This window comes from Hyla sarda, chromosome 10 (genome assembly GCF_029499605.1).
Source record: "Hyla sarda isolate aHylSar1 chromosome 10, aHylSar1.hap1, whole genome shotgun sequence".
NCBI classification, from domain to species: domain Eukaryota; kingdom Metazoa; phylum Chordata; class Amphibia; order Anura; family Hylidae; genus Hyla; species Hyla sarda.
Window position 1 is genome coordinate 52,600,250 of NC_079198.1, and position 17,547 is coordinate 52,617,796.

The window sequence follows — 17,547 nt, forward strand, 5'->3', positions numbered from 1 at the left end:
GTTCCCAGGATCTCTCTTCAGGACCACAACCCTCCCAGTCCACTAAAAAAAATTTTTTCCCTCTGACCTTTTTGGCAGCTAAAATTTCTTTGACCGAGAAGATGTCCGAGGAGCCGGAAACAGGAGTGGGAGGAACAGATTTGGGAGAAAAACGGTTGAGGATGAGTGGTTTGAGAAGAGAGACGTGAAAGGCATTAGGGATACGAAGAGAGGGAGGAAGAAGAAGTTTATAAGAGACAGGATTAATTTGACACAAAATTTTGAAAGGACCAAGATAGCGTGGTCCCAACTTGTAGCTAGGGACACGGAAGCGGACATATTTAGCGGAGAGCCATACCTTGTCTCCAGGGGAAAAAACGGGGGGGGGCTCTTCTTTTCTTATCCGCGAACTTCTTCATGCGTGATGAAGCCTGTAAGAGAGATTTTTGGGTCTCTCTCCATATGATGGAAAGGTCACGAGAAATTTCATCCACAGCGGGCAGACCAGAGGGCAAGGGAGTAGGGAGGGGGGGAAGAGGGTGACGGCCGTACACCACGAAAAATGGGGATTTGGAGGAAGACTCAGAGACCCTGAAGTTATACGAGAATTCGGCCCATGGGAGGAGATCTGCCCAGTCATCCTGGCGGGAGGAAACAAAATGTCGCAAATAATCACCCAAGATCTGGTTAATCCTTTCTACTTGTCCATTGGACTGGGGATGATATGCAGAAGAAAAATTTAATTTAATCTTGAGTTGTTTACAGAGAGCCCTCCAGAATTTAGACACGAATTGGACGCCTCTATCCGAGACAATCTGCGTAGGCAACCCGTGAAGACGAAAAATGTGTACAAAAAATTGTTTAGCCAACTGAGGCGCAGAAGGAAGACCAGGAAGAGGGATGAAATGTGCCATTTTGGAGAATCGATCAACGACCACCCAAATAACAGTGTTGCCACGGGAAGGGGGTAAATCAGTAATAAAATCCATACCAATCAGAGACCAAGGCTGTTCGGGGACAGGCAGAGGATGAAGAAAACCAGCGGGCTTCTGGCGAGGAGTCTTATCCCGGGCACAGATAGTGCAGGCTCGCACAAAGTCCACAACATCCGTCTCCAGAGTCGGCCACCAATAGAAGCGGGAGATGAGTTGCACAGATTTCTTGATACCCGCATGACCTGCGAGGTGGGAGGAGTGACCCCATTTGAGGATTCCGAGGCGTTGGCGAGGAGAAACAAAGGTCTTTCCTGGAGGAGTCTGCCTGATGGAGGCAGGAGAAGTGGAGATCAGGCAGTCAGGTGGAATGATGTGTTGCGGAGAGAGTTCAACTTCAGAGGCATCCGAGGAACGAGAGAGAGCATCGGCCCTAATGTTCTTATCGGCAGGACGAAAGTGAATCTCAAAATTAAATCGGGCAAAGAACAGAGACCACCGGGCCTGGCGAGGATTCAGCCGTTGGGCAGACTGGAGGTAGGAGAGGTTCTTGTGGTCGGTGTAGATAATAACAGGAGAACTTGATCCCTCCAGCAGATGCCTCCATTCCTCAAGTGCTAATTTAATGGCTAGAAGCTCTCGATCCCCGATGGAGTAGTTCCTCTCCGCTGGAGAGAAGGTCCTAGAGAAAAAACCACAAGTGACAGCATGCCCGGAAGAATTTTTTTGTAGAAGAACAGCTCCAGCTCCCACTGAGGAGGCATCAACCTCCAATAGGAAGGGTTTGGAAGGGTCAGGTCTGGAGAGGACGGGAGCCGAAGAAAAGGCAGACTTGAGTCGTTTAAAGGCGTCTTCTGCTTGAGGAGGCCAGGACTTGGGATCAGCATTTTTTTTGGTTAAAGCCACGATAGGAGCCACAATGGTAGAAAAATGTGGAATAAATTGCCTGTAATAATTGGCGAACCCCAAAAAGCGTTGGATAGCACGGAGTCCGGAGGGGCGTGGCCAATCTAAGACGGCAGAGAGTTTGTCTGGATCCATCTGTAGTCCCTGGCCAGAGACCAAATATCCTAGAAAAGGAAGAGATTGGCATTCAAACAGACATTTCTCAATTTTGGCATAGAGTTGGTTGTCACGAAGTCTCTGAAGAACCATACGGACATGCTGGCGGTGTTCTTCTAGATTGGCAGAAAAAATTAGGATATCGTCCAGATATACAACAACACAGGAGTATAACAGATCACGAAAAATTTCATTGACAAAGTCTTGGAAGACGGCAGGGGCGTTGCACAGTCCAAAGGGCATGACCAGATACTCAAAGTGTCCATCTCTGGTGTTAAATGCCGTTTTCCACTCGTCCCCCTCTCTGATGCGGATGAGGTTATAGGCGCCTCTTAAGTCCAATTTAGTGAAGATGTGGGCACCTTGGAGGCGATCAAAGAGTTCAGAGATGAGGGGTAAGGGGTAGCGGTTCTTAACCGTGATTTTATTAAGACCGCGGTAGTCAATGCAAGGACGTAGGGAGCCATCTTTTTTGGACACAAAGAAAAATCCGGCTCCGGCAGGAGAGGAGGATTTACGGATAAAGCCCTTTTTTAGATTCTCCTGGACGTATTCGGACATGGCAAGAGTCTCTGGGGCAGAGAGAGGATAAATTCTGCCCCGGGGTGGAGTAGTGCCCGGGAGGAGGTCGATAGGGCAATCATAAGGCCTGTGAGGAGGTAGAGTCTCAGCTTGTTTTTTGCAGAAAACATCCGCGAAGTCCATATAGGCCTTAGGGAGACCGGTTACTGGAGGAACCACAGAGTTACGGCAAGGGTTACTGGGAACCGGTTTTAGACAGTTCTTGGAACAAGAGGACCCCCAACTCTTGATCTCCCCAGTGGACCAATCCAGGGTAGGGGAATGAAGTTGAAGCCAGGGAAGTCCAAGGAGAATTTCCGAGGTGCAATTGGGGAGGACCAAAAGTTCAATCCTCTCATGATGAGATCCGATGCTCATAAGAAGGGGCTCCGTGCGGAAACGTATGGTACAGTCCAATCTTTCATTATTTACACAATTGATGTAGAGGGGTCTGGCGAGACTGGTCACCGGGATGTTGAACCTGTTGACGAGAGAGGCCAAAATAAAATTTCCTGCAGATCCAGAGTCCAAGAAGGCCACTGTAGAGAAGGAGAAGGCAGAGGCAGACATCCGCACAGGCACAGTAAGACGTGGAGAAGCAGAGTAGACATCAAGGACTGTCTCACCTTTGTGCGGAGTCAGCGTACGTCTTTCCAGGCGGGGAGGACGGATAGGACAATCTCTCAGGAAGTGTTCGGTACTAGCACAGTACAGGCAGAGGTTCTCCATACGGCGTCGTGTCCTCTCTTGAGGTGTCAGGCGAGACCGGTCGACCTGCATAGCCTCCACGGCGGGAGGCACAGGAACAGATTGCAGGGGACCAGAGGAGAGAGGAGCCGAGGAGAAGAAACGCCTCGTGCGAACAGAGTCCATATCTTGGCGGAGTTCCTGACGCCTTTCGGAAAAACGCATGTCAATGCGAGTGGCTAGGTGAATAAGTTCATGTAGATTAGCAGGAATTTCTCGTGCGGCCAGAACATCTTTAATGTTGCTGGATAGGCCTTTTTTGAAGGTCGCGCAGAGGGCCTCATTATTCCAGGACAATTCAGAAGCAAGAGTACGGAATTGTACGGCATACTCGCCAACGGAAGAATTACCCTGGACCAGGTTCAACAGGGCAGTCTCAGCAGAAGAGGCTCGGGCAGGTTCCTCAAAGACACTTCGGATTTCCGAGAAGAAGGAGTGTACAGAGGCAGTGACGGGGTCATTGCGGTCCCAGAGCGGTGTGGCCCATGACAGGGCTTTTCCGGACAGAAGGCTGACTACGAAAGCCACCTTAGACCTTTCAGTGGGAAATAGGTCCGACATCATCTCCAGATGCAGGGAACATTGGGAAAGAAAGCCACGGCAAAACTTAGAGTCCCCATCAAATTTATCCGGCAAGGATAAGCGTATCCCAGGAGCGGCCACTCGCTGCGGAGGAGGTGCAGGAGCTGGCGGAGGAGATGACTGCTGAAGCTGTGGTAGTAACTGTTGTAGCATAATGGTCAGTTGAGACAGCTGTTGGCCTTGTTGCGCTATCTGTTGTGACTGCTGGGCGACCACCGTGGTGAGGTCAGCGACAACTGGCAGAGGAACTTCAGCGGGATCCATGGCCGGATCTACTGTCACGATGCCGGCTGGCAGGTAGTGGATCCTCTGTGCCAGAGAGGGATTGGCGTGGACCGTGCTAGTGGACCGGTTCTAAGCCACTACTGGTTTTCACCAGAGCCCGCCGCAAAGCGGGATGGTCTTGCTGCGGCGGTAGTGACCAGGTCGTATCCACTAGCAACGGCTCACCTCTCTGGCTGCTGAAGATAGGCGCGGTACAAGGGAGTAGGCAAAAGCAAGGTCGGACGTAGCAGAAGGTCGGGGCAGGCAGCAAGGATCGTAGTCAGGGGCAACGGCAGAAGGTCTGGAAACACAGGCAAGGAACACACAAGGAACGCTTTCACTGGCACTAAGGCAACAAGATCCGGCGAGGGAGTGAAGGGGAAGTGAGGTGATATAGGGAAGTGCACAGGTGAAAACACTAATTGGAACCACTGCGCCAATCAGCGGCGCAGTGGCCCTTTAAATCGCAGAGACCCGGCGCACGCGCGCCCTAGGGAGCGGGGCCGCGCGCGCCGGGACAGAACAGACGGAGAGCGAGTCAGGTAGGGGAGCCGGGGTGCGCATCGCGAGCGGGCGCTACCCGCATCGCGAATCGCATCCCGGCTGGCAGCGGAATCGCAGCGCCCCGGGTCAGAGGACGTGACCGGAGCGCTGCCGCGGGGAGAGTGAAGCGAGCGCTCCGGGGAGGAGCGGGGACCCGGAGCGCTCGGCGTAACACTGTTATATGGGGGGAGGGAAAAAAAAACCCTGCAACCAAAAAAAATTAAAAAAAGGTGGCAAATCGCAGCGCCCTGAACCCCTAATAGGGCCCGCGTCATGCTGAAAAAAATGCGGCGGACCCTTGAGGACCTATTAGAAGGTCGGGGGATTTATTTTTTGTTACTTCTTTTTTTTCCACTTCTACCTGTCCCTTTATTGTATTCTCTCTCCCTGCACTACACAGATGTCTTCTGCCCTGAGGGGCTCCAATCCCTGGAGGTGACAGCAGCAAGAGGAGACCATAGGGCCTCACAATTGATAAGATTAAAGATATATTTTCAAATTTAAATTGAAGATTTTAAACAGATTACCATAAACATTTTAAAGAAATGTCCCAGCAGCATGAGGAGACCATAGGGCCTCACAACTGAAAAGATAAATGGTCTTTTCACACGTACAGTATTCTGTGCAGATTTAATGCGCAGGATTTTCTGCTGCAGATTTCAATGTAAACTGAATGACTGAACACAGCTTAAAATCCTGCGCATCAAATCTGCGCAGAATACTGTACGTGTGAATAGACCCTAAAGATATGTTTTCAAATTTAAATTGAAGATTTTAAATAGATTACCATAAAAATGTTTAGGTAATGTCCCAGCAGCATGAGGAGTAGTGTTGCTCGCGAATATTCGCAATGCGAATTTTATTTGCGAATATCGCATATTCACAAATAAGCGAATATTCGCGAATATAGCACTATATTATCGTAATTACAAATATTTTTTTTTTCTTCACAGTGCACATCACAGTCATCATCCCTCTCTGCTTCCAGCTTGTGTGGTGTAAAGAAGGCTCTAAAACTACTGTGTGAGACTGGCGTGCGAATTTTCGCATATGTGAAATTTAACGCGAATATTACGAATATGTGAATTTAGCGAATATATGACGAATATTCAACGAATATATCAACACTAATGAGGAGCAGGGCTGGTGCAAGGATTTCTGCCTACACAAGCGAAGCTCCATTAAATGTTGCACTACAACTCCCAGCATGTCCTCACTGTAAGGGCATTCTGGAAGTTGTAGTCTCGTAACAGGTATCTGCAAGACTACAGCTCTCAGCATGCCCTTACAGTGAGGACATGCTGAGAATTGTAGTTAAACCAGCTGGTGGGCAGGTGACAGATGCGGGCGGTTGGGTGGGGAGCAGTACAGCACTGTAATTTCATATTTCCCACCGGAGCCGTGGTCATTGCTCTGGCGGGAAATATGAAATTACAGTGCTGTACTTTCATATTTCTGTGAGTGAGCCGGCTCTGTTGCTCTGGCCAGCCGCACGCATCTACCACCAACCTGCTAGCTGTTGGAGGACTACAATTCCCAGAATGCCCTTACAGTGAGGACATTCTGGGAGTTGTTGTTGCACAGCTAGTGGGCGGATGGCCAGGGTGCTGAGCTGCGCAAAAAGTCGCACAAAAGTCACAGTCACAGGATGCCAGATCTTTATGGGACTCACAGGCAATATGTTCTCTGATCAGTCTCGGCCTCTTTTATTTTATTTTACATATAGCTCGGACCGCTGTGACGATTCCTTCCAGTATATCTTTTCTGCAGATTTGGTAGGGAAACATTTTAGGCGCAGCAATTATCCAGCACCACATAAAGTAGTACAGCTATAAGGCTAGGTTACATAGTTACATAGTTAGTATGGTTGAAAAAAGACATACGTCCATCAAGTCCAACCAGGGAATTGTAGTGAAGGGTGTAAGGGGATAAGGGGAAGGGATGTTGTTTTATAATTCTTTATAATATTAATGTTATTTTGTTCCAGGAATGTATCTAACCCTGTTTTAAAGCTATTCATTGTTCCTGCTGTGACCAGTTCCTGAGGTAGACCGTTCCATAAATTCACAGTCCTCAAGGTAAAGAAGGCGTGTCATATTTTTTGTATGGGCCATTTATATACTTATATACGTTTATCATATCCCCCCTTAAACGTCTCTTCTCAAGACTAAACAATTGTAACTCCTTTAATCGCTCCTCATAGCTAAGATGTTCCATGCCCCATATTAGTTTAGTCGCGTGTCTCTGCACCCTTTCCAGCTCCACAGTGTCCCTTTTATGGACAGGTGACCAAAACTGAACAGCATATTCCAGGTGAGGCCGTACCAATGATTTATAAAGGGGGAGTATTATGTCCCTGTCCCTTGAGTCCATGCCTCTTTTTATACATGACAATATCCTGCCGGCTTTGGAAGCAGCAGCCTGACATTGCATGCTATTCTGTAGTCTGTGATCTACAAGTACACCCAGATCCTTCTCTACCAGTGACTCTGCCAGTTTAATTCCCCCTAAGACATACAACGCATGCAGGTTATTAGTACCCAGATGCATAACTTTACATTTATCCACATTGAACCTCATTTGCCAAGTGGATGCCCAGACACTTAGTCTATCCAAGTAATCTTGTAACTTATGCACATCCTCTATAGACTGTACCGTGCTACAAAGCTTGGTGTCATCTGCAAAGATAGAAACAGAGCTGTTAATACCATCCTCTATATCATTGATAAATAAATTAAACAACAGCGGGCCCAGTACTGAACCTTGGGGTACACCACTAATTACCGGGGACCAATCAGAGTACGAATCATTGACCACCACTCTCTGGGTACGATCCATGAGCCAGTGTTCAATCCAGTTACAAACTAAAGTTTCCAAACCCAAAGACCTTAACTTACCTGTCAGACGTCTATGAGGGACAGTATCAAATGCTTTAGAGACTACGGAATCTCTGGGCAGAAAATTTCCGCCCGGAGATTCCGAGTGCGGCCAGCGCTAACTGAATCAGTCGGCGCTGGGACCGCGTGGACACTGCAGTCTCCCACAGACTGCAATGTATTCCGCACGGATTTCAGCCTGAAGAAAGAGCAACCCCTTTCTTCAGGCGGAAATTTCCAAGCGGATTTTCCGTTCACAAATTCCGCTTCTCAAATTCCGAAGTGTGAATTTGTGAACGGAAACCCATTCATTACACTATACATTTTAGCAAGCGGAATTTCCGCCTGCAATTTCAGAGAGGAATTGCAGGCGGAAATTCCGTAGTCTGAACTTAGCCTAAGAAGATATGTCATTCAGAAACGAGGAAAAGCTCTTCACACCTAGCTTTTTCATGCTCCTGAATGGCAATGTCTGTTTATAATAACTGAACTGATATAAGCAGATATGCCATTCAGGAGCATGAAAAAGCAAAGTGAGAAATTGTCACCTGGCTTTTCCATGTTCCTGAATTGTATACTGGCTTATAGGCACATCTGTCTAATAGCAGCTCTAATATAAGCATATTTGCCAATCAGGAGCATGGAAAAGCCAGGTGAAAAATCTTTCATGTCCTGAATGCCTTTGCTGCTTATAGCCTTTAACCCTTTCAGGACCAAGCCAATTTTAATTTTTTGGTTTTCTTTTCCTTTTCACCTTCTAATAGACACAACCCTTATTTTTCCCACTACAGACCCATATGAGGCTGGGTCCACACTACGTTTTGTCCCATACGGGAGCGCATACGGCAGGGGGGAGCTAAAAGCTCGCGCTCCCGTATGTTACCGTATGCGCTCCCGTATGTCATTCATTTCAATGAGCCGACCGGAGTGAAACGTTCGGTCCGGTCGGCTCATTTTTGCGCCGTATGCGCTTTTACAACCGGACCTAAAACCGTGGTTGACCACAGTTTTAGGTCCGGTTGTAAAAGCGCATACGGCGCAAAAATGAGCCGACCAGACCGAACGTTTCACTCCGGTCGGCTCATTGAAATGAATGACATACGGGAGCGCATACGGTAACATACGGGAGCGCGAGCTTTTAGCTCCCCCCTGCCGTATGCGCTCCCGTATGGGACAAAACGTAGTGTGGACCCAGCCTGAGGCTTGTTTTTAGCCTCCCAAATTGTACTTTGTAATTACATCACTCATTTTACCACCAAATCTACAATGAAACAAACAAAAAATATTTGTGGGGCAAAATTCTCCCCCATTGACTGTGTGGATTACTTAACATTATATATTTATATTATTTTGAGCATTCACGCACGCGGCGATACCATGTTCATTTTTGTTTTCAATTTTTATTTGAAAAATGAGAAAAGGGAATGATTCAAACTTTTATTAGGCAAGAGGTTAATTACATTTGAATAGCTTTTTTTTTTTTTTTTACAATTTTTTGTGCCAGAAAAGTGGACACCCACACATGTGACCACATTTTGGAAACTACACCCCTCATGGAATGTAATAAGGGGTGCAGTGAGCATTTACACCCCACTGGTGTTTGAGCCCACCAGCACTTTAATGAACACAATCTAATTTTTCATTTTCATGTCCAACTTTAACAAAAATTTGTCAAACCCCTGTGGGTTGTTAAGGCTCACTATACCCCTTGCTACTTTCTGTGAGGGGTACAGTTTCCAAAATTGGGTCATGTTTTTTTTATTGTGCTTATGTCAGAACTGCTGTAACAAGCAGCCACCCCTGTGCAAATCACCTCAAATGTACATAGTAAGCTCTCACTCCTGAGCCTTTTTGTGCGCCTGCAGAGCACTTTACATCCACATATGGGGTATTTCTGTACTTCTGTACATATTTAGTTTTTCCTTTTACCTCTTGTGAAAATGAAAAGTATGGGGCAACACCAACATCTTAGTGTAAAAAAATAAAGCATGGTGCTTGCTTCCTCCACCAAAATACCCTACAACAGTGTTCCACAAACAGGGTGCCTCCAGTGGTTGCAAAACTCCCAGTTTACCTGGACAGTTAATGGCTGTCCAGCAATACTGGGAATTGTTGTTTTTCAACAGCTGGAGCCTCTGTTTTGTAAACAGTGCTGTACGAGATGTTTTTAATTTTTACTGGGGGGGGGGGCAACGTGAGGGTGCGTGTATGTGTAGTGTTTTACTCTTTATTTTGTGTAAGTGTAGTATAGTGTAGTGTTTTTAGGGTACATTCACGTGGGCATGGGGTTCACAGCAAGTTTCCCAGAGTTTGAGCTGAAACCCCTGCCCATGTTAATGTACCCTGCAACAGCTGGAGGCACAACTGCAACTTCCAGCATGCCCTTTGGCTGTCTGTGCATGCTGGGAGTTTTAGTTATGCAACAACTGGAGGCACACTATTTCATAGACAAAATTTGCAGCCAGCTGTTGCATAACTACAACTCTCAGAATGCACAGACAGCCAATGGGCATGCTGGGAGTTGTAGTTTTGAAACAACTAGAGACACACTGGCCCTGATTTATCAATCTGTCTGAGACAGAAACTGGAGTGATTTTCCTAAGCATCCAATCACGGCTCAGATTTCATTTTACCAGAGCCCCTTAAGATATAAAACATAAGCTGTGATTGGTTGCTTGGAAAAATCACTCCAGTTTCTGTCTCAGACAGATTGATAAATCAGGGTCACATTGTGAAAAAGCCCCTCTCCTAATAAATCTGAAATCACCCCCTTCTTCCCCATTTTCCCAAAAAGAAGTAAACATAAATAATGAAACATATTTGGTATCACCGCATGCATAAATGTCCAATCTATTAAAATATAAGAAATCCCACAGTCAATGGCATGAACCTTTAAAAAAAAAAATAAAAAAAAAAATAAAAAAAGAATTGCTCCTTTTTGGTCATTTCATATAGCACAAGAAAATTTGTAAAAGGTGACCAAAAAGTCCCATCAAAACAAAAATGGTACTGATAAAAACTACAGAGCTTGGAAAAAAAAAAGTTACAGGGGTCAGAAGAGGAAAAATTGAAACATATTGAGAGGCATTTATCAAGCAATTTAGTAAAAATGTTTTTACAAAAAATGTTGCACTATGCGATTTTTCGTGCAACATTTTGACTGGAAAGCGAGAAAAGCAAGTTTCTCAAAACTTAACTACGTTAATTTTAAAATGGACTACGGGTAGTCTGGTATTTATTAACTGCGACAGTCGCAACTGCGCAAAAAAAAGTTGGAACAAGGTTAAAAATTGACTAAATTTACCCCAGCTCAAACATGGAGCAGAAAAAGCTACAACCAAAGTAAAAAGGAAAAATTGCTTACGTGAAAGAAAATGATCAACAGGCTGAAACCAGTTGATAAATAAGTCGCACATAAGCAACAAAAAAAAAAGTTAAGAAAAAAGTACTAAAAAGAGGAATACATAAACAAACATTGATGCCACTCAATAATTTTGGTGAATGTGGCACGGGGGGGGGGGGGGGAAGTGGGGGTTGTCGGAGTGTGCGATTGAAATAGCAGAGGAGGGGGGACTGAAATTGTACAAGGCGAATGAGAGGGGGGATTAAAATGGCCCAGGGGATCGGGGGGGGGGGATTGAAATGGCTCAGGGGGGTGGGGGGTCAATTAAAATGGCAGAAGGGGGTTGAGGTGTCAATTAAAATGGCAAAGGAGGATCGGGGGGGGGGGGTAAGAATTGATCGGGGGAGGGCGGCCCCTTCAGTGACGTGTGACATCCTCCTGCGTGGCTCCTTGGCACAGGAGGACGTAACTCATCATTTCTGCAGCTCATTTAAAGTGACAGGTGTGAAGAGGAATCTCAGCCCAGTGAAAGCATAGTGAGCGGAGCGGGCGGCAGCGGCTACTACTTCTGTGATGTGCGGAGGCGGCGGGGCGCACAATGAGGTCGGTCTAAGTAAAAAAAAAAGTCTCTCGGATGCGGAGCCTGTGCACCCTAAAGCGGATGCTTGGTCCACCTTACTACAGTGCCAGGCCTGATGAGGAGACCATAGGGCCTCACAACTGGAAGGATTAAAGATATATTTTCAAATTTAAATTGAAGATTTTAAGTAGATTACATAAGAATTTTTAGGTAATGTCCCAGCAGCATGAGGAGACCAAAATGTGGCAGAATGACTAAGCCTGGAGGTGGCAGCAGCAAGAGGAGACCATATGGTGACAGAATGACAAAGCCTGGAGGTGGCGGCAGCCTGAACAGACTAAAGGGCCTCACATTTGAAAAGATTAAAGATATTTTTTTAAATTGCATGTGGCCATGTTAACATTCTCTGCATACTTGGTGAAAACTGCCACACTGCAGAGTAGCTGATTTTATGCCCAACAGTTGGTACTGACTGACTGCTACTGCCGCCAACTCCAGGGACCCCTGTTCCACTACCTCCCAGGCAGGTAGGCTGCCATGAAGCAGGTGGTCTCGCTCCAGACTTCCCACTGCTGCCACCATGCTGACTCCCAACCATGCAACCACCTTGCTGGCTCAACTGCTGCCTCACGGGCAACCTGCCACCATCTTTTCCTGATGATGATGAAGCCCCTTCTGCGATCAGCTTCATCATCATCAAGTTGTATCAGCACGTCACTGATGTCCTCCTCTGGTTCCTCAACAGTGTGTGCTTCAGGAGCCTGAACGCTCCCAACACCACCTATAACGCCACTCTCCTCATCACTACTTGCCCGCCTAGAGAAGGGAGCGGGAGATGTCTCCTCCACTTCTTGGCTAGGCAGTAGCTGCTGACTGTCCACTAGTAAATCGTACTGACTAAAAAGTGGAGCTGAACCCATAGCATAGGATACTTCTATGGGGGTGGGAACAGCATAGAACAGAGGCAATGGGAGGACAGGGACTGCTCCTGGGCCATGCCAACTGCTGGTTGTGTCTAAGTAACCCACCAACTGTTGACTGGAGGTGTCAGATGTCACTTGTGATGAATTGGATGACCGAGTTATCCAGTCAATGACAGCAGATGGGTTGCTGGTCGAGACACGACCGCTAGCTGATACCAGGGGCTCAGGCCTCTCGCTGTGACTCCTGCTGCCACTCGCTCTTAGTCTGCTGTGACCTCTGCCTGTGCCTGGTGAATTTAGGCCTCTTCCATTCCTCTGTGTATGTCCTGGCACTTCTCTGCCTGACATACTTAGTGCGTGTATGAGGGGAGTACATTATGCTCCACTACGCTTAAAACAGTATTTGTCTACAACACCAGCAGGTGTGTACTTTTGGCTGGCCTTTCACAGTATCTAGGCCCTTAAGACTTTAACAGGAACAAAATGGTACACCACTTAGATGTACATACGTGCTATGCACTTACGAGGGGAGTACAATGCGCTTCATTATGCTTAAAACAGTATCTGTCTACAGCACAGGCAGGTGTGTACTTTTGGCTGGCCTTTCACAGTAACTAGGCCCTTGAGACTTCAGCAAGAACAAAATGGTACACCACTTAGATGTACCCACAGGTTCCATTTAATAGAGGACAGCATGCTTTTAGTGCTCTGCTCACCCTAACTGGCTGGATACTATTAGCTTTTCAGTTGTTGTACACACCAGTGCTGCAGCACACAGTCTCTGTGTACTACACCCAAAATTGCACTCTCTCTCTCTCTCTCTCTCTCAATCTCACTCCCTTCCCTATCAGTGCTTCAAGGCTGGATTTGGGTTTGAGGTGAATTACTGCTGTAATACACTCAAAATTGCACTTTCTCTCTCAATCTCATTCCCTTCCCTGTCAGTGCTTCTAGGCTGGATTTAGGCTTGAGGCGAATCACTGCTGTAATACACCCACAATTACACTTTCTCTCCCAATCTCACTCCGTTCGCTGCCAGTGCTTCTAGGCTGGATTTTGGCTTGAGGTGAATCACTGCTGTAAAACAACCACAATTGCACTTTCTCTCTAAATCTCTCCCCCTTCCCTATCCGTGCCTCTAGGCTGGGTTTGGGCTTGAGGGGAATCGCTGCTGTAAAAAAGCTTTTTCTGTGCAACACACTGCTCTCCGTCCCTCTCTCGCTGCAATAGAATGCTGATGAGAGTGGCCGCAAGATGGCTGCCGATTATATAGGGCTGTGATATCATAGGGGTGGCTGGCTGCTGATAGGCTGCATGCTGCATGTGATTCAGGGTCATCCCGCCGACCATTGTTTCCGCCTTTCCAGGATTCCTTGCCTCATGTCCTCACATGTGGATCCGCCATTTTAGATGCATTGGAGCTGGACCACACTAAATGGAGTTTAATGAAGCGAATCGCAGCGATATTCGCATTTGTTGCAAATCAAATTTTTCCTGAAATTCGTAACAATTTTGGATTCGTCAGATTCGATTCGCTCATCCCTGGAAGTGACCAAAATTCACAATTTTGGACTTTGGTATTTTATTATGTGTACGCCATTGACCGTGCAGTTTAACTAACCTTATATTTTAATAGTTCGGACATTTATGCACACGGCGGTACCACATATTTTACTACATTATTTTTACGGATGAGCGCATCGAATCTGACGAATACAAATTTGTTACGAATTTCAGGAAAAATTTGATTCGTAATGAATGCGAATATCGCCACGATTCGATCGCACGAATCGCTTCAATAATCTTCATTTAGTGTATTCCAGGCTCCAGGGCATCTAAAATGGCAGATCCACATGTGAGGACATGCGGTAAGGAATTCAGGGAAGGCAGGAACAAGGGTTGGCGGGATGACACTGAATCACATGCAGCATGCAACCTATCAGCAGCCAGCCATCCCTGTGATGTCACAGCCCTATATAATCAGCAGCCATCTTGCGGCCAGTCACATCAGCGTTCTATTGCAAAGAAAGAGGGAAAGACAGCAGTGTGTGCTGCACAGAAAAGCATTTTTACAGCAGTGATTCACCTCCCAGTCACATCAGCGTTCTACTGCAGAGAGGGACAGAGAGCAGTGTGTTGCACAGAAAAGCTTTTTTACAGCAGCGATTCCCCTCAAGCCCAAATCCAGCCTAGAAGCATGTGTAGGGAAGGGGGAGAGATTTAGAGAGAAAGTGCAATTGTGGGTTTATTACAGCAGTGATCAAATTTTTCCTGAAATTCGTAACAATTTCGGATTCATCAGATTCGATTCGTTCATCCCTAGAAGTGACCAAAAATTCAAAATTTTGGACTTTGGTATTTTATTATGGGTACGCCATCGGCCGTGCAGTTTAACTAACCTTATCTTTTAATAGTTTGGACATTTATGCACGCGGCAGAACCACATATGATTTTTTTTACTACTTTATTTTTACGGATGAGTGAATCAAATCTGACGAATTCAAATTTGTTACAAATTTCAGGAAAAATTTGATTCGTAATGGATGAGAATATCGCGGCGATTTGATCGCACAAATCGCTTCAATAATCTTCCTTTAGTGTGTACCAGGCTCCAGGGCATCTAAAATGGTGGATCCACATGTGAGGACATGGGGGCAAGGAATCCTGGGAAGGCAGGAACAAGGGTGGACGGGATGACCCTGAATCACATAAAGCATGCAGCCTATCAGCAGCCAGCCACCTCTGTGATGTCACAGCCCTATATAATCAGCAGCCATCTTGCGGCCAGTCACATCAGCGTTCTATTACAGAGAGAGAGGGAAAGACAGCAGTGTGTGTTGCACAGAAAAGCATTTTTACAGTAGCGATTCACCTCCCAGTCACATCAGCGTTCTACTGCAGAGAGGGACAGAGAGCAATGTGTTGCACAGAAAAGCTTTTTTACAGCAGCGATTCCCCTCAAGCCCAAACCCAGCCTAGAAGCATGGATAGGGAAGGGGGAGAGATTTAGAGAGAAAGTGCAATTGTGGGTTTATCACAGCAGTGATTCACCTCAAGCCTAAATCCAGTCCTAGAAGCACTGACAGGGAAGGGAATAAGATTGAGAGAGAGAGAGAGAGAGAGTGCAATTTTGAGTGTATTACAGCAGTGATTTACCTCAAGCTCAAATCCAGCCTAGAAGCACTGATAGGGAAGGGAGTGAGATTGAGAGAGAAATTGCAATTTTGGGTGTAGTACACAGCGACTGTGTGCTGCAGCACTGGTGTGTACAACAACTGAAAAGCTAATAGTAGCCAGCCAGTTAGGATGATCTAAACACTAAAAGCATATAGTCCTCTATTAAGTGTAACCTGTGCGTACATCTAAATGGTGTAACGTTTTGTTCCTGTTAAAGTCTTAAGGGCCTAGATACTGTGAAAGGCCAGCCAAGAGTACACACCTGCTGGTGTTGTAGACAAATACTGTTTTAAGCATACTGGAGCGCATTGTCCTCCCCTCATAAGTGCCTACTACATACATACATCTAAGTGGTGTACCATTTTGTTCCTGTTAAAGTCTTAAGGGCCTAGATACTGTGGAAGGCCAGCCAAAAGTACACACCTCCTGGTGTTGTAGACAAATACTGTTTTAAGCGTAGTGGAGCACATTGTCCTACCCTCATAAGTGCATACTGTACCATATATGTACATCTAAGTGGTGTAACATTTTGTTCCTGTAAAAGTCTTAAGGGCATAGATACTGTGAAAGGCCAGCCAAAAGTACACACCTGCTGGTGGTGTAGACAAATACTGTTTTAAGCATAGTGGAGTGCATTGTACTCCCCTCATATACGCACTAAGTATGTCAGGCAGAGAAGTGCCAGGACATGCACAGAGGAGTGGCAGAGGCCTAAATTCATCAGGCAGAGATCGCAGCAGACTAGGGACGAGTGGCAGCATGAGTCGCAGCGAGAGGCCTGAGCTCCTGGTATCAGCTAGCGGTCGTGTCTCGACCAGCAACCCATCTTCTGTCATCGATTGTGTAACACGGTCATCCACTTCATCACAAGTGACATCTGACACCCCCAGTCACCAGTCGATTGGTTCCTCAGACACAACCCTCAGTTGGCATGGCCTGGGAGCATTTCCTGTCCTTCCATTTCCTCTGTCCTATGCTGTTCCCTCCCCCACAGAAGTATCTTATGCTGTGGGTTCATCTCCACTTTTTAGTGAGGACGATCTACTAGAGGACAGTCAGCATCTACTGCCCAGCCAAGAACTGGAGGAGATATCAGCCGCTTCCTCCGCTAGGCGGGCAAGTAGTGATGGGCAAGTAGAGTGGCGTGGTAGGTGGTGTTGCGAGCGTTCAGGCTCCAGAAGCACACACTGTTGAGGAACCTAAGGAGGACATCAGTGACGTGCAGACACAATACTATGATGATGAAGCCGGTCGCACTTAGGAGCCAGGTGCAGAAGGGGCTTCATCATCATCAGCAGAAGTGGGTTGCAGGTTTCCCGTGAGGCAGCAGCTGAGCCAGGAAGGTGGTAGCATGGTTGGCAATCAGCATGGTGGCAGAAGTGGAATGTCTGGAGCCAATCGTGCCGGCATAGACCACCTGCTTTGCGGCAGCCTACCTTCCTGGGAGGTAGTGAAACAGAGGTACCCGGAGTCGACGGCAGTAGCATTCAATCAGTGTGGACTGTTGGTGGAAAAATTAGCTACTCGGCAGGTTGACAGTTTTTCATCAAGCATACGGAGGATATTAACCTGGCCACATGCAGGTGAAGCGTGGCCAGGGTCCCAATGTTGGCACCAGAGCCCTCCGTCAACATATGCAGCATTACCATAAACCAGCCTGGGACAACCGTGGCTCCTATGTGGTGGTCCAGCCTGCTGCATCACCCAGTGGCACACCGCTCCACTGTTTCAGCCAGCCAAGGCTCCACCACCTCAGCCGAAGGGAGCTGTCTGTCATACCCATCTTCTTTCACTTCAGGTGCTCCTGTTCCTCCTACTTCGGGTCAGTCACAATGATTGGAATGATCAGCGAAGCCATGTCCAAGAGACAACAGAATGCTCCCAAAGTGCATGGCAGCGCCAACGTGTGGAGCTGTAACTATGGTCAGGGACAATACATGTCCTTTACGGCCCATTGGGTAAATGTGTGCACAGCCAC

The 17,547-nt window shown here is 46.9% G+C and overlaps 1 protein-coding gene across 3 annotated transcripts in view; it reads left to right on the top strand.

Annotated features, from left to right (window-relative positions):
• The window catches only part of LOC130293418 (visinin-like), a 306,760-nt gene that overhangs the window by 211,297 nt on the left and 77,916 nt on the right, over positions 1 to 17,547 (top strand). For all 3 annotated transcript variants that reach the window (XM_056542064.1, XM_056542062.1, XM_056542063.1), the window contains exons 5-6: positions 5,624 to 5,693; positions 6,658 to 6,748. The gene's annotated coding sequence lies outside the window, so the exon portion shown is untranslated. The remainder of the gene's footprint in view (positions 1 to 5,623; positions 5,694 to 6,657; positions 6,749 to 17,547) is intronic.